This window comes from Canis lupus, chromosome 14 (assembly GCF_011100685.1).
Source record: "Canis lupus familiaris isolate Mischka breed German Shepherd chromosome 14, alternate assembly UU_Cfam_GSD_1.0, whole genome shotgun sequence".
Classification (NCBI taxonomy): domain Eukaryota; kingdom Metazoa; phylum Chordata; class Mammalia; order Carnivora; family Canidae; genus Canis; species Canis lupus.
In genome coordinates, this window is record NC_049235.1 from 60,663,368 (window position 1) to 60,676,547 (window position 13,180).

The 13,180-nt window shown below is 47.6% G+C and overlaps 1 protein-coding gene and 1 long non-coding RNA gene across 25 annotated transcripts in view; both read right to left on the reverse strand.

Moving 5' to 3' along the window:
• The window catches only part of CADPS2 (calcium dependent secretion activator 2), a 452,803-nt gene that overhangs the window by 419,171 nt on the left and 20,452 nt on the right, over window positions 1–13,180 (reverse strand). The window lies entirely within an intron of this gene.
• LOC119866503 lies at window positions 11,139–13,019 on the reverse strand. Its single transcript, XR_005369831.1, has 2 exons — window positions 12,844–13,019; window positions 11,139–12,675 (listed from the first exon to the last, which is right to left on the reverse strand). It is a non-coding gene; the product is annotated as an uncharacterized LOC119866503 (long non-coding RNA).

Here is a 13,180-nt window from a genome sequence, read left to right on the forward strand (position 1 = left end):
CAAAAACCACCACCTACAAGTCATCTAGGAAGAAATGGATAATCTGAATAATGTGTAATTTCGAATTTAAAATCACATAGAGACATGTCCCAGCCTAGATGGTTTCACTAGAGAATTCCAGCCAGGGCTTTAGAATTGCCACAGTTCTATACAATCTCTTCCAGAAGCTAGAGGGAATACTTTCCTCTTTATAAACCTGGCACCACCCTGATACCAGGATGAGACAAAGACCATGCAAAAAAATTACCGGATGCAGAAATCCTCAGTGTTAAAGGAATATAACCCAGCAATACAAAGAATTCTATACCCTGACCACGTGGGGTTTATTTCACCTTGCGATGGCACTGAATTTCACGTTTCTTGTAAACAGAAAACAACTGAGGAACTTTTATCTAATACGCCAATGTCTGTCGGTTGACATACTTAATTTTTTATTTACAGGAAAGGAACGCCTGGCTGGCTTAGTTGGGTAATTAAGCCTCAGACTGTTTTGGCTCAGGTCAGGGCCTCAGGGTGGTGAGGCCAGGCCAGCCACAGAGCCCTCATCTGGCTCCCTCCCTAAAAACAAACATTTAAGGTAATTGACAGGTTAGTGCTTAAGTCATGGTATTTCTCTGGCTTTTATCCTGTTTAACTTCAGGTTACTTCAATATTTTTAGAACTCCACCTTGATTTCTTTGATGTGTCTCTCCATATAGTTCTTTAAGGGGGTGCTCTGAATATTAAAACAACTTAAAGCAACTCTGGGATATCAGCATTTTATCACCTCCAGGGAAATACGGAAATCTCACTTGCACTTAGATCCTTTTACAACCCCCACTTAAGTACTGTTTTTGTTTTCTTTTTTTTTTAGGGTTTTTAAAATTTTTTTTCATTTATTTATTCATCAGAGAGAGAGAGAGAGAGAGAGAGAGAGGCAGAGACACAGGCAGAGGGAGAAGCAGGCTCCATACAGGAAGCTGACGCAGGACTCGATCCCGGGACCCCAGGATCACACCCTGGGCCAAAGGTGGTGCTAAACCACTGAGCCCCCCAGGGACCCCCTGTTTTGATGATTATATGGTATTAAAATCTGTGCCCATCAAGTACTGTTTATGAAAGTCCTGGGCAAAGCTTAGTCTCTCGTATATACTTGAATTTAGATTTCATTGCGTTTTCCTTTATGATGCACCACGTTTTCTTCTTGTTTTTCTGTTTGAAGACATTTAGCCAACCTATTTGGCACCAAGTTCTTTGTTTTCCTTAAGGAAAATGTTTTTATTTCCCCCTTTTTACTTTAGGGATACCTCCACTGGATATAAAATTTGACGCTGACAGTTCAAGTTTAGCACTTGAAAATATCCCAGGCCGCAAGAAATGCCAGGTGTGGCTGGGCTTGTGTGGCAGGAATGTGAAAACACCCCGAGACACGGTGCTGTTCCCACCCCGCTCATCTTCCCATCACATTTTACAGTTCTCCTTTGGTTGTCCCTGATGTCATCTTTTCTTGGCATTTAGATGTGTAAATTTTTAAATCCTTTTTGTAAAAAGTCTGACTTTTCAAGATGGTGATGTGGAGACGAACAAAACCACGATGGCCCTATCCTGTCCTTCAGGAAGGAACAGGGCCACGATGACGGGAAGCGCACGGACCGAGGTCTGCAGGCCAGCACCTGAGTATTCTTCTGTGGTCGAAGAGCACTGTTGTCCACTCTCCAATCCAACCAATTCTACCCACGTTTTAAGATTAGGTATAAAGTTCCTACCACTTGCACTAATTCTAACGTGTTCAATTTCCTTCAACACAGCAGGGGAGGGGGGGAAGCAGAAGATCTAAAAGCAAAACTTAGAAATTTTCTTCCCTCCACACTGACGAAATAAACCGATTTTGGTAAATGTTTTACAAGAAGCAACCTCTGTGAACGGCATGCAAGGTCAACCTCCCACATTCCTACCCTTGAAGCGTGCGAGAGCCACACTCCTGTTTTTCAATTACCCTATGAAAGAAGATTTATGTTCAACTGGTAGATGGATTCAGCTATCTTTCTTTTGTATCCCGTGAAGAAGGCATTAGAGGAGTTTTGTAGGAAAAGCTTACAATATAGATACCATTTATGTACCAGCTGAGCTTCACTTACGTGACCTTAAGCCTTTCGCGTCTATCATTTCATGTATTAAATATATTCTTAAGCAGTTCTACAACTTGGCATCTTTACCTGGCAGAAAATATGCAATTTTTAAAAATCGTTTAAAAATCTAAAAAATCTTATCAAAGATGGCTTTAATCTCAGAGGTTGGCAGTAAGATTATAATTCATTTAGGCGAAGCGCATTCAAAACAGAAGGGCAGCTACGTTTTCAAGTGTTGTGACGTGCAGTAACACAAAAATACTTCTGGATTCACAGAATGAGGCCTGCAACGATCCACTATACTTCCCAGCAGTGACCACAGTATAAAGAAGAAACTGGTCTCCCCATTTCAAGGTGAGAATACTGTAGACACAAAAGGTTAAACCTGGCCTGCCCAAGGTCAACCAACCAACGGGAGGCAGAACCATCCTTTAAAATGCAGACAGTTTGCCTCTCTTGTCCCTGCCATTAACCCAATATTACATTCAGAGATTGCAGTCCTGGGAAATCAGCAAAAGTGTGTCTCCTGCAAGATTAAAAGGCAAAAAGTAAGTGTAAAATATATGGAATAAGGATTCTATTTTAAACGAGGACAAAAAGATGTCATTCCACTCATTGACAGTGCTACAGAAATAGCGTGAAATCAACTAAGCCTCATTAGAGTCAGAATGCTGCTAAAAATCAAAGGATGAGAATCCCACTGGTCTCAAAAGGGTCTCAAAAGGGTCTCAAAAGGTACACAGAGAAAAACTATTCAGAACGTGCAGCAAATTAAAATTAAGCAAGAAGTATCAAAAAAGGAAATTTAACTGCTCCCATATACTGTGCATTAGAAGAGGATAAACAGGCTTAGTAGATTTTTCCGTAATTTGCATTTTTCAATTTGTAGTAACTGCAAAAAAAAAAAAAAAAAAAGATTTGCATCTAGATATTAGATCTTCAGTTTAGTAGGTTATTCAGAAAACATGCAAAAAGATTAATCATAAAGTGAACGATTTGCAGACTGTAAAAGTTAAAGATAGTTCCAAGTCCAATAATTAAATGTCTCCTTCAGCTATAAAATAACCTCATTCTATTTAAGAAAAAAAAATGTCATGTTTTCCATTTATAAATTCCAACTATAACACTATGAAATTCAAAAGGAGGTACTTACAAAGTATGACTAAAAGAACACAATCAGGACTTTCAGTAAACGGGGCTTATGATAAAAAGACACCGAACCAGGAGATTTAAGTGGTAATAGGAAAAACCCAACACTTGTTTTTAGTAGGCTCCACACCCAACATGTCCTACAGACCAAGGTCTCGCATCATACCCACCAAATCAGCCAGGCGTTCCCAGAATCTTTTAAATGATAAAAAACATTTGAGAGCCATATTATTAGGCTTTTCTAGGAGAAATTCAGAACCTACGTCGGAGCCAAGTAGTACCCCATGCAAAATTCAGCGACACACTAGGAAGTAGGCCACCTCCTCTGCTTTCTCCCCTTTGAACATGATCAATTGGGCTATTCTTTGATGTTCTCCTTGGACAAAAGGAGGCCCCAGTCCAACATTACACTGTCAACATATAAGGGACTCAGACCTATATTACCTCATCACGTCAAGCAATAATATTATGCCCTAATTGGTATTATTTGGGGTTTCCCAATAAAACAGGAAGGCAGCCCAATGTGATTCCTACCAAAGCAAAACAAGTTTTCAGTCTTACAGATTTAAATCTTCCAGATTTCCAGTCTATTTACCCTCAAGTTAATCTTACCCTAGCACTCCTGATCACAAGTCATTTATAAATAAAAGGGCTTCTTCTCCTGGGTCTAATCTCCCATCTGCATCAAGGAGGAATGGAGCGTAAGCAGATCTCTTCTGCCGGTATTTCCCAAAATCCACCCGTGTACCCATGGGACTAGATGGCACTACGGTAGCCTGGCTCTACCTACCACTGAAAGGAAACTAAGGTAAATATGTAAACATGCTGCCATACAAATCAGTAATTCAAAACTACAGCTGGCTATGCCGCAGGAGCCGAAGAATCACAGCGCGACACGGAAACGGCCACAGCATAGTGCCCTCCACACGCGCACGACCCAAATCTCCCCTGGTTGTGGAACCCAGCCATTCCAATAGGGAGAGCGAGAGACCACTAGATGATTAAAAGGATTTGGGCAGCCACGCTACTAAGTACAGTAACGACGGGGGGTACGTATTGTGCATTTGTCCAAAACTGTAGAATGTACAACACGGAGAGCGAGCCCCAAAATTAACTATGGGCTTTGCGAGAGTAGACGTGCCGGTGCAGAAGTGCTGATCTGGTGAGGATGCCGATAATGGGGAAGCGCTGTGCCGGGGGGCAGCCTCTGTAGCTTCTCTCAGTTTTGTGAGCCTAAAATTGAAGAAAAATAAAATCTTTAAAAAAATTAAGACTGATATCAGAGAGAGTGAGCGCACGCGCAAGAGCGCACACAAGTGGAGGGAGAGACAGACTCCCCACTGAGCAGGGAGCCCGATGTGGGGCTCGATCCCAGGACTCTGGGATCATGACCTGAGCCGAAGGCAGACGTGCCCAACCGCCTGAGCCACTCAGATGCCCCTGAAGCCTTAATCTTTAAATCAAAAATGTTTCACGGGGCACCTGGGTGGCTCTGTCAGTAAAGCATCCAACTCTTGATCTCAGCTCAGGTTCGTCTCAAGGTCGTGAGTTCAAGACTTGCTTGGAGCTGGGCACACTGGGCACGGAGCCTACTAAAGAAAAAAGGTTTGGGATCCCTGGGTGGCGCAGCGGTTTAGCGCCTGCCTTTGGCCCAGGCCACGATCCTGGAGACCCGGGATCGAATCCCACGTCGGGCTCCCGGTGCATGGAGCCTGCTTCTCCCTCTGCCTGTGTCTCTGCCTCTCTCTCTCTCTCTCTGTGTGACTATCATAAATAAATAAAAATTAAAAAAAAAAAAAAAAGAAAAAAGAAAAAAGAAAAAAGGTTTCATGGCCAAAAATAGCCACATGCCACAAATGGAGAAAGCCTAACCGTGGCCCCCTCCAACTTTTAAGGGGTTTCGTTACTATATGGAGTATCTGGAAAAAAAAAAATCACAAAACAATTTTTCCATTTTTGAGTTAAAACGTTTTAGAAATAGTAGGAAGTCGATAAACGTGATAGAATATATCGCACTAAACCAAAAGCCAAAACATGCTTCAAGGCAAAGTAGAGAACTTCTCTTCAAATCTATAAGATCCAAAAAAAATTCTATTACCATCATTAATATCCCTTGGGAAATTCTTAATGTGACAGGAAATGGAGAGCACAGTAAAATCGTATAAATTGCTATATTATTTGCAGATACATTATCTGCAGGAAGGATTCTTCACTAAAGCCAAGTATATAATGAAACTTGCATGCTCATACACCAACAGGTAGAAAGTTTATGTGAATATAAACTGTAACATTAACATTCCTTTATGACGAAGCTAAGTATTACCAAAAAAATAGTTTTTACTAATATTCCAGAAAATACAGGTCTATCAAACGATCACTGCTGGTCACACACTGCCACGCTGGAGGCGACATGCAGTGGTCTAAGGGCACCGTTGGGCAGTCTTCTACCCAGGATAAAAAAATCCCTTTTAGTGTCTGTACTACTGGAGTTTGAACTGTTTAAAACTCTTTACACTGTTTGTGTAGGGTGGAGATTTTATGGGGTAATGGTCAACGTGACAAATGGAAAGCAGATCTACGGTTCTAAAGTAAACGTACCACACAAATGACACACACACGGGTACACATATACACAAGGGAGTCAAACTATCAGAAATTCGTTGACATGATAAACCTTACTTTGAAAGAAGTTCAAACACTCGGAGAAACAGGAAAGGGACAAGGCAGTTTAGCCCCACCTTGTACACTACGCCACCTCTAAAACAAGCAAAATTAGAGCAGATGGAGTAAAAAAAAAAAAAAAAAAAAAAAAATCAAGTCTGAGATCTAATTATATGGAATTCAATGTACGATAAATTCAATACGAAGCTCAAGGATTAGGAAAAATAACCAGATAACACAGCACCACAGAAAACCTCCCACTTAAATCTACCGTGCAGCATGAAGCGTGGCACAACCACCATGAATTTAAAGCCATTTATGAAAGTAGAGGTGAGGATCAAAATTGAGGTTTCCATAGGGATATTAATTTCTCTCAAGGTTTGCTACAAGAGTAGGAAGAAACATCAGAAAGAAAAAAAAAATCCAAGGATCTGATTATGGAAAGAAAAAACACCACCTCTCTGCCCACCATAAGACACTCAAAAAATAGTTGGGAATCCAAGGCAGCATTTTCTTTCTAAAACGATGCTTAGAAGAACTGAAGAGCCTCAAGGCTGAGTCAACTAAATCCAGATTTCACGGGCCTGATTCCTACCAAGTGTGGCACTCGGAATTTTCTACTCCAAGTCAACCACCCAGGACAACCCAAAAGAGGTGAAGGGGCGGCTCCTGGCCCCCCAGAAACAGCCGTACAGTTGGTTGCTCTGCGGAGAGCAGTGCGCTCCGGCTCAACAGCCCCCTCGGGTGACCCCGGGGAGCGGGGGGCGGGGGCGGTGAACACTTAGACCTCCTCCCCCAACACCTCCAGCTTCAGCCAGGGCCCCAGGGCCACACCTGACGGAGGCCTGAGCCTCCGGGGCAGAGATCGGGGTGAGAAGGGGCGGAAGGTGGGCCTAGAGGAGCAAACAGTCACTCTGGCAGGATGGGGTGGGCCGCCTCGAGGCCGCTCTTCTGCTCCAGTTCCCACCTGCAGCCCGTCCTCGCCCGGTTCGGCTGGAGCCCTAACGCCTAGGGAGGCCCCGGCCGGAGGCCTAGTGGGCACCCCTGCTCCACTCCGCCTTAACCATCTCACAAACTGACACTTCCTACAAATAATCGCAATGGCCCTAAATACCAGGAAGTGACAATATGGGGGGGGTCACTAAGCTGGCTGCCTGAAGCCCGACACCCGCTCACAGAACCACGTAGGATAAGCACGCGGCGGCTGACGGCTCACGCGGTCATCAGCACGCGAACACACATGTCAACCCCCACGCGTGCGCACATTCTGGGAATTCAAAGACCACAAGATACGAGTAGAGGCAGGAAAGTTTAGGAAGAATACGAGGAAAGCAGGTGTCCGACACGATCCAGGGAGGGCCACCAGTGCTTAACGTGTAAACAATCACGATTTTGCTCTACAGATAATTAGAGAACTTAAGCGTTTCAGGAGCCACATCCCCACAGGACACTTTTTGGGTTTGCTTTTGTTTAACACCTCAATTAAAAATAAAAATAAAAAAAACCCTGTCCAACCAGGGTAGACATCAAAAACAACTATCTGCGTGCGGAAGCAGGCACGACGGAAAGCAACGCTTTAATGGGATAGGGTTGAGGCACTCAAGAGGCTACGCTGCTTTTCACAACTAGCCGAGGGCACCGCGATGGAAAAGCGAAGGCCTTACCGACGCTTTCTCTGACTACCAGGTCACCCCCGTTGCCAAAGGGACACCAGCAAGAGCCTGTAGTCACTTAACTAAAAGGGGTATTTTCGTTTCCTACAAAAAGCAGGAAGAAATTCTCCCTCAACGATACAGAAGGATGGAGAAGAGCGGGGCACAGAGCTGCAGGCCCATCCGCCACGAGGGACAAAGCCACCGAGGCGTCAGGACGGTGAACCTAGAAGGCAGGTAGCTGGCGGGCTCTGACCACTACTGGGAGCCGGCAAGGGGACTTCAACCAGGCTTCACGATGAAGGGCTACGTGACGCCGGCACGTGACCAACCTGAGATGGACTATCAAGGGCCGCGTCTGGGGGCCTCTGGACCAGCTGACTCACAGCCGCCAGCGGCCCCCTCTGACCGGCACGATCCTGTTTCAGAGGAAACAGAGTCTATCCTCAGTTGCCTTTGCAACCCTTATCAGAAGCCTGTTGACGGTGCTATCAGCCCCTGAACCCCCTTGAGGACTCGGTCCCATTCAGCCCAGACCTGGGGAGCCAGGCTCCCATCAAGGTGCCCCATCAGTCACCTCAAAGACGCCACCCTGAGAAGGAAATCCACCCCCACCCCACCCAGTTGCTCAGCTCTAACAGGCAGGCTGGAAGCTCACCCCCAGGGGTGCACGGCCCGCCGAACGACGCAGGCGCCCACCACCCTCGTGCACGGGCATCTGCAATTTCTGCAGGTTTATCTGTGTTGTCCTGTGACACGGGGGTGAAGGCACGGAGCTGGCATTACATGAGCAGGAGCTAGTCGTGCTAAAAAATCTACACGAAGGGCGGTCCTGGGGCTTCAAACACCCTCCGGGACACCCACAGGGACCTGAGCCTAATGCTACGTTCATGTAGAAGAATTTTTGTGTACTTTAATATACTCAATTTTTCAAAAACTACTACTATGCAAATGCACATAAGACCGTATTTTACTAGAAACCTGAACACTTATTTGCTAGTTCGGAAAATCATATTGGGGTCCACGTTACCTGAACGAACAACCGAAAACACTCAGGACAGCCCGCGCTGCCGACTGGTCCCTCCCGTGGTTTTATATAAATAGGACTACGTGTGGGTCAAAGCGCAGCTTCTCCACAGCTGGACTCCAGTATGTTCACGTTGATTTACCAGCTGGTTTACTAGAGGCATTTCGGCGCCACGCTACAGATCGTACAAGGCCTCCTCATGCCACCCATTTGTTATAAACACTGGAGTACAGCTGTGTGGTCAGTGAGTCCTATTTGACGACGCGACAAGCAGCATTATACGTTACCGGTCATAAAAAAGCACTGAATTAAGTGATTTGGTGTCCTCACCACCTGACTCTAAAACACACATGTTTAAAATGAGTTTATATCCTCCTCTATTTTTAGGCAGTCTTCTTGCAAATCTAGGTTTTTCATCATTCACATATTTGAGATTTATCTCCTACCCTCCTGGCCGGAGGATGCTCATTTCCCTAGAACCCAGCTTCCCGGAGCCCCAACAGCAGCTCCATCAGCCTGTGGCAGACGAAGTCAGCTCTCAGCCCCAGAGGAAAGCTGCTGCGAGGGCCGCGTCCAGGTGTGCGGCCACAGAGGCCTCGTCCCGAGGCAGAAGACGGGGAGACACGACGATCAGCTTAGCCGCCACCCGCAATCCTCGGCTCTGCACCCACATTCTTAGAGCTACGGGAACCGAAGATCAGCAAGGGGAGCGTCCCAGGCTTGGCTCGTCCCGGGCCTTCCCGTGTGTCCCCGCGTAAACTCTACGATACGGATGTCAGAGCTTTACGTTCTTCAGCTGTCCATCAGGCCTATGCATTAAGCCATCTGACACGACAGACTACGGAAGGATGGACTTGAAATTCCACACTGACCAGAGCACAAGAGCAAGAAAAAAAAAGAGTCCACCAACGAAGAGATGGTAGAGAGGGCCTGGGCGTAAAAGATGCCACCCAAGAGGGGCCCACAGGATGGCAGGGCTGGGGGGCGGAGGACTCAGCACAAGGGCGCAAGGGAAACCGGGTCCAGGTGGAGGCCACATTGAGCAGGACGAGCGCAGGGGCTGCTGAAAGGTGCACGAGGGATCCCACGGGAGGACATGGCACCCGAAGGGGCACGGGGCGGCCGGCAGGCAGTGGCCACGGAGCAGCGAGGCGGGCACCCAGGCGGGAGCAGGGCTGCTGTCACGGCCTCCTGTTCCGGACCCCTCGCAGCGGCCCCCCAGGACGAAGCTCGCCCTGCCTGGGGCAGAGGCTGAACCCAAGGGCGGGGTCCGGGTTGGGACTTGCGGTGCATCTCCGGTCATACAGAAATTCGTCCCAGATTAGTGACAAACGGTCTTCATGGCTTGGAGCCTCAGACAATTACCCGCTGGCCTTGCCTCCAAGAGGGATACTTAGTAAATCCTGGTCATCCTGGGGGTCTAGGCTGCTCACCTCACGGACACGTACCTGTCACCGTTCCCAGGAGCTCCCCTCTCGAGGAACATGCCCTACGATGCACATCCCGCAGGACACTGGCACTCGGATCGAAGATACAGGTGAACAGATTAAGTAGAAAACACCTCCTCAAATACCCCTACGGGGATGCATCCCAAATTAGTTTGGGGGCAGGGACTCAGGTGTCATGTATGCCATCCTGGGACGCTATCCAAAGTCACATCGAATAAGGGATCGGAAATCAGGAGCTCGACGTGGTCAGTCAGTCAGCTATCGGTGTCTGAGAAACAAGAGATTTACAGGAGGCGATTTGAGGGGATTGAGCAAAACTCAGCTATAAAGATAGACATGAGGCCTAAAGCCATATTTAAATGAAAAGATGTACCGATATTTTATTCTGAGGCTTTTTTGTTGCCAAGTCCCTGCATAGGCACGTGTGTACGTACATATGTCGTAGGTCATTCTTACCCCATAAACTCCTAGCAGGGCAAGGTCAAGGGGCTTCTGGGAGATTTAAAACTTCAAATTGGGCTTTTCAATCACCATTTCCCCACTGATGGGCAGAGCCAAACGGACGGAGACCCTCAATTCTCTGCTAGGAATGAGGGAGAAGGCAGGTTATCACCGTCCATCAGAAGCAGGATAATGGCCACCCAGGACTGCAGGTGGTAAGGATCTTTCCCAAAGTCCTTGGATGGGTCGCTGCGTGACATCACTGTGAAGCCTTATCACATCTCTGAAGATCGCCTCCTCCAGCGCAGACCTGAGGCTGGGCTTGGCGTGTACTGTGTGACAACTAAGGGGCGCTCCCTTCTTTGCATCCCAGTTTCTTTTCACGGTACTCGGACATCCCGGGTTTGGCCTGCCCAACCTTACCACCCCCGTGCCCGTTCACGTGCAAATCTCACCAGATTACACCAAAGGCTCTCAGCATCCCTGCCGCACTGGCTCCTCTGAAACCACCTCCTTTCAGCCGTAAGACCTCATTCAAAGGCCATCTTCCTTGGTGCCTTTTCCAATCACCCCAATTAAAATCAGCCCTCTCGCATTAATGTCCCGTATGTTTCAGATTGTCCCATGTTTTTTTCTTTTTGTTAAAAAAAAAAAAAAAAAAAAAAAAAACCATGAAGCTTCATTTATCAGTCGCTCCCACCGCAAGCTTCAGCCCGAAGCAGGCCCTCGGAGGAAGACGATCTTCAGACCTCGAAGTCGGAGGGTTCGACTACAACTCAGAATTGAACACTAATTACCGAAATGAGATGCCCGGCACTACAGGCAGCAGATTGTTGTGTTCCAGGAATACCTATTGGAGATTCCATCCAAGGATGGCGGGGCGGGGGGGCGGGGGGGGGTAGTGAAGGAACAAAACACAAGGTTGTACTGGTTTTTGTGCAACACGATGGTTAAAATATATGAAGAGAAAACTGGGGCACGTACCTCTATCCTAAAAATTCAGAAGTAAGGAAATACGCTGCGTTCTAGCCGTTTATGTGCAGGGATTTCACGATTAGGTTTGAGACGTCTACTGTGATGCGAGGTGCTAAATGGTGAGCATTGCATCTTACATATTCCATTTAGTCCTATTAAAATTAAAGTGCTGAGCATGTTCAAGTATTAAGTGATAAAGGTACTATAAAGCCTAGTCATGACGGTTTATTCCTCTCTACTCTAAGGAATAAAAAGATGAAAAACTGATTTAACAAGCCTGTGCAAGAAAAACTGCTTCATATGCTGGGAAGATTGTATACTAAATTGCAGCCTGAAGCAAAAGGTACAAATCCTCTCAAATACCAAGAAAATCACGGTAATTTTTAACCAGGGTGGAGAATCCTTACGGATGCACTTTTTGAAGTCTCAAAAGTAAACTCTGGGTTGAGTTTAGTTGGATGCAAAAGTCACCGAATACAGGAAATCTAAGGCCAAGGACGGGGGATCTGAAGGGCCGCCTCAATTTTTTTTTGTTTGTTTGTTTCAATTTTCAAATGAAAGATGTATTCAGAGATCCAGCATGAGAATCAGAAATAAAAGGGGTTGTGACGTAAGCGATACAACAGAAATCTGTGTTGCTGAGTCTCCTAACAGCCGGAAACACGAAGACCCGAACCGGTTAACCCCATTTGGGAAGAGCAGCCAATAGGCCCAAACATGGTCAAAACCGACGCTCCAGGAAGCACAGCAGAGAGGACGGCGTCGTGCGGCATCGGCACGGAGCGGCAGGGCGCGCGGAGGGCTGGTGACCATCCCTGGGCGTGAGAGCACCTCCCCAGAGACCGGCACGCGGATCGGGACACGGGGCAAGACTGCGCTCCCCGAGGCTGCTGGATGTCACGAGGCCACTGAGGATCCGAGGAGAGCGGAAACGGTGGACGAGGCTGCGTAGAACGTCCATCCTCTCTTGCTCCGGACGCCAGCCCCTGGTTCCTGGATCTGCGGCCGTCCGCGGACTTGGCGCTCCGTCCTTCGACTCCCAGGCCTTCATCTCAGGTGAGGTCAGCGCTCTTCCCGGTTCTGCCGCTTGCCGAGTGGACTCTGGAGTCTCCTGGCCTCCGCGATCACCTGAGCCAAGTCCCCCATCAACAGGCTCTCCTGGGCATCCCCACACCCGCACGACAGATGGTTCTGTCTGGATGATCCTAGGAGAGCTGATTAAAGGACAGAGTCATCGTCGTGAGACAGCCCGCAACCTGGCACCGTCCGCCTTCCCGCGACGCGTTGTTGCCTAGGACCTCGCGACGCCCCTCGGCCAGGGACCGCTGGTGGCCGTGACCGTGGTGCCTGTTAAAGTGTGAACTCCTTCGCCCTACCCGTACCTGCGGATGCGGGACGCCTGGCGGGAGGCTCGGGGATGTGCAGTTAGAGGCCTCCTGTTAGCCGCCTACCACATGCTGCAGTTTCAGAGCCAGGCCTTCAAAAACCTAGATTTTTAATAAAAAGTAAAACCTGAATTTAAGTCTCTAGTCTTCCTTTTTTTTTTTTTAAGAGCGTGTGTGCACATGCAAGCTGGGGATGGAGGCGGAGGGAGGGAATCTCTAGCAGCCCCCAAGCCAGAGGCCGGGCTCGATCCCTCGACCCTGAGACGTGACCCAAGCTGAATGCTCGAGTGGGACACTCCAGCCACCGAACCGCCCCGCGCCCCACCCTCGTTCA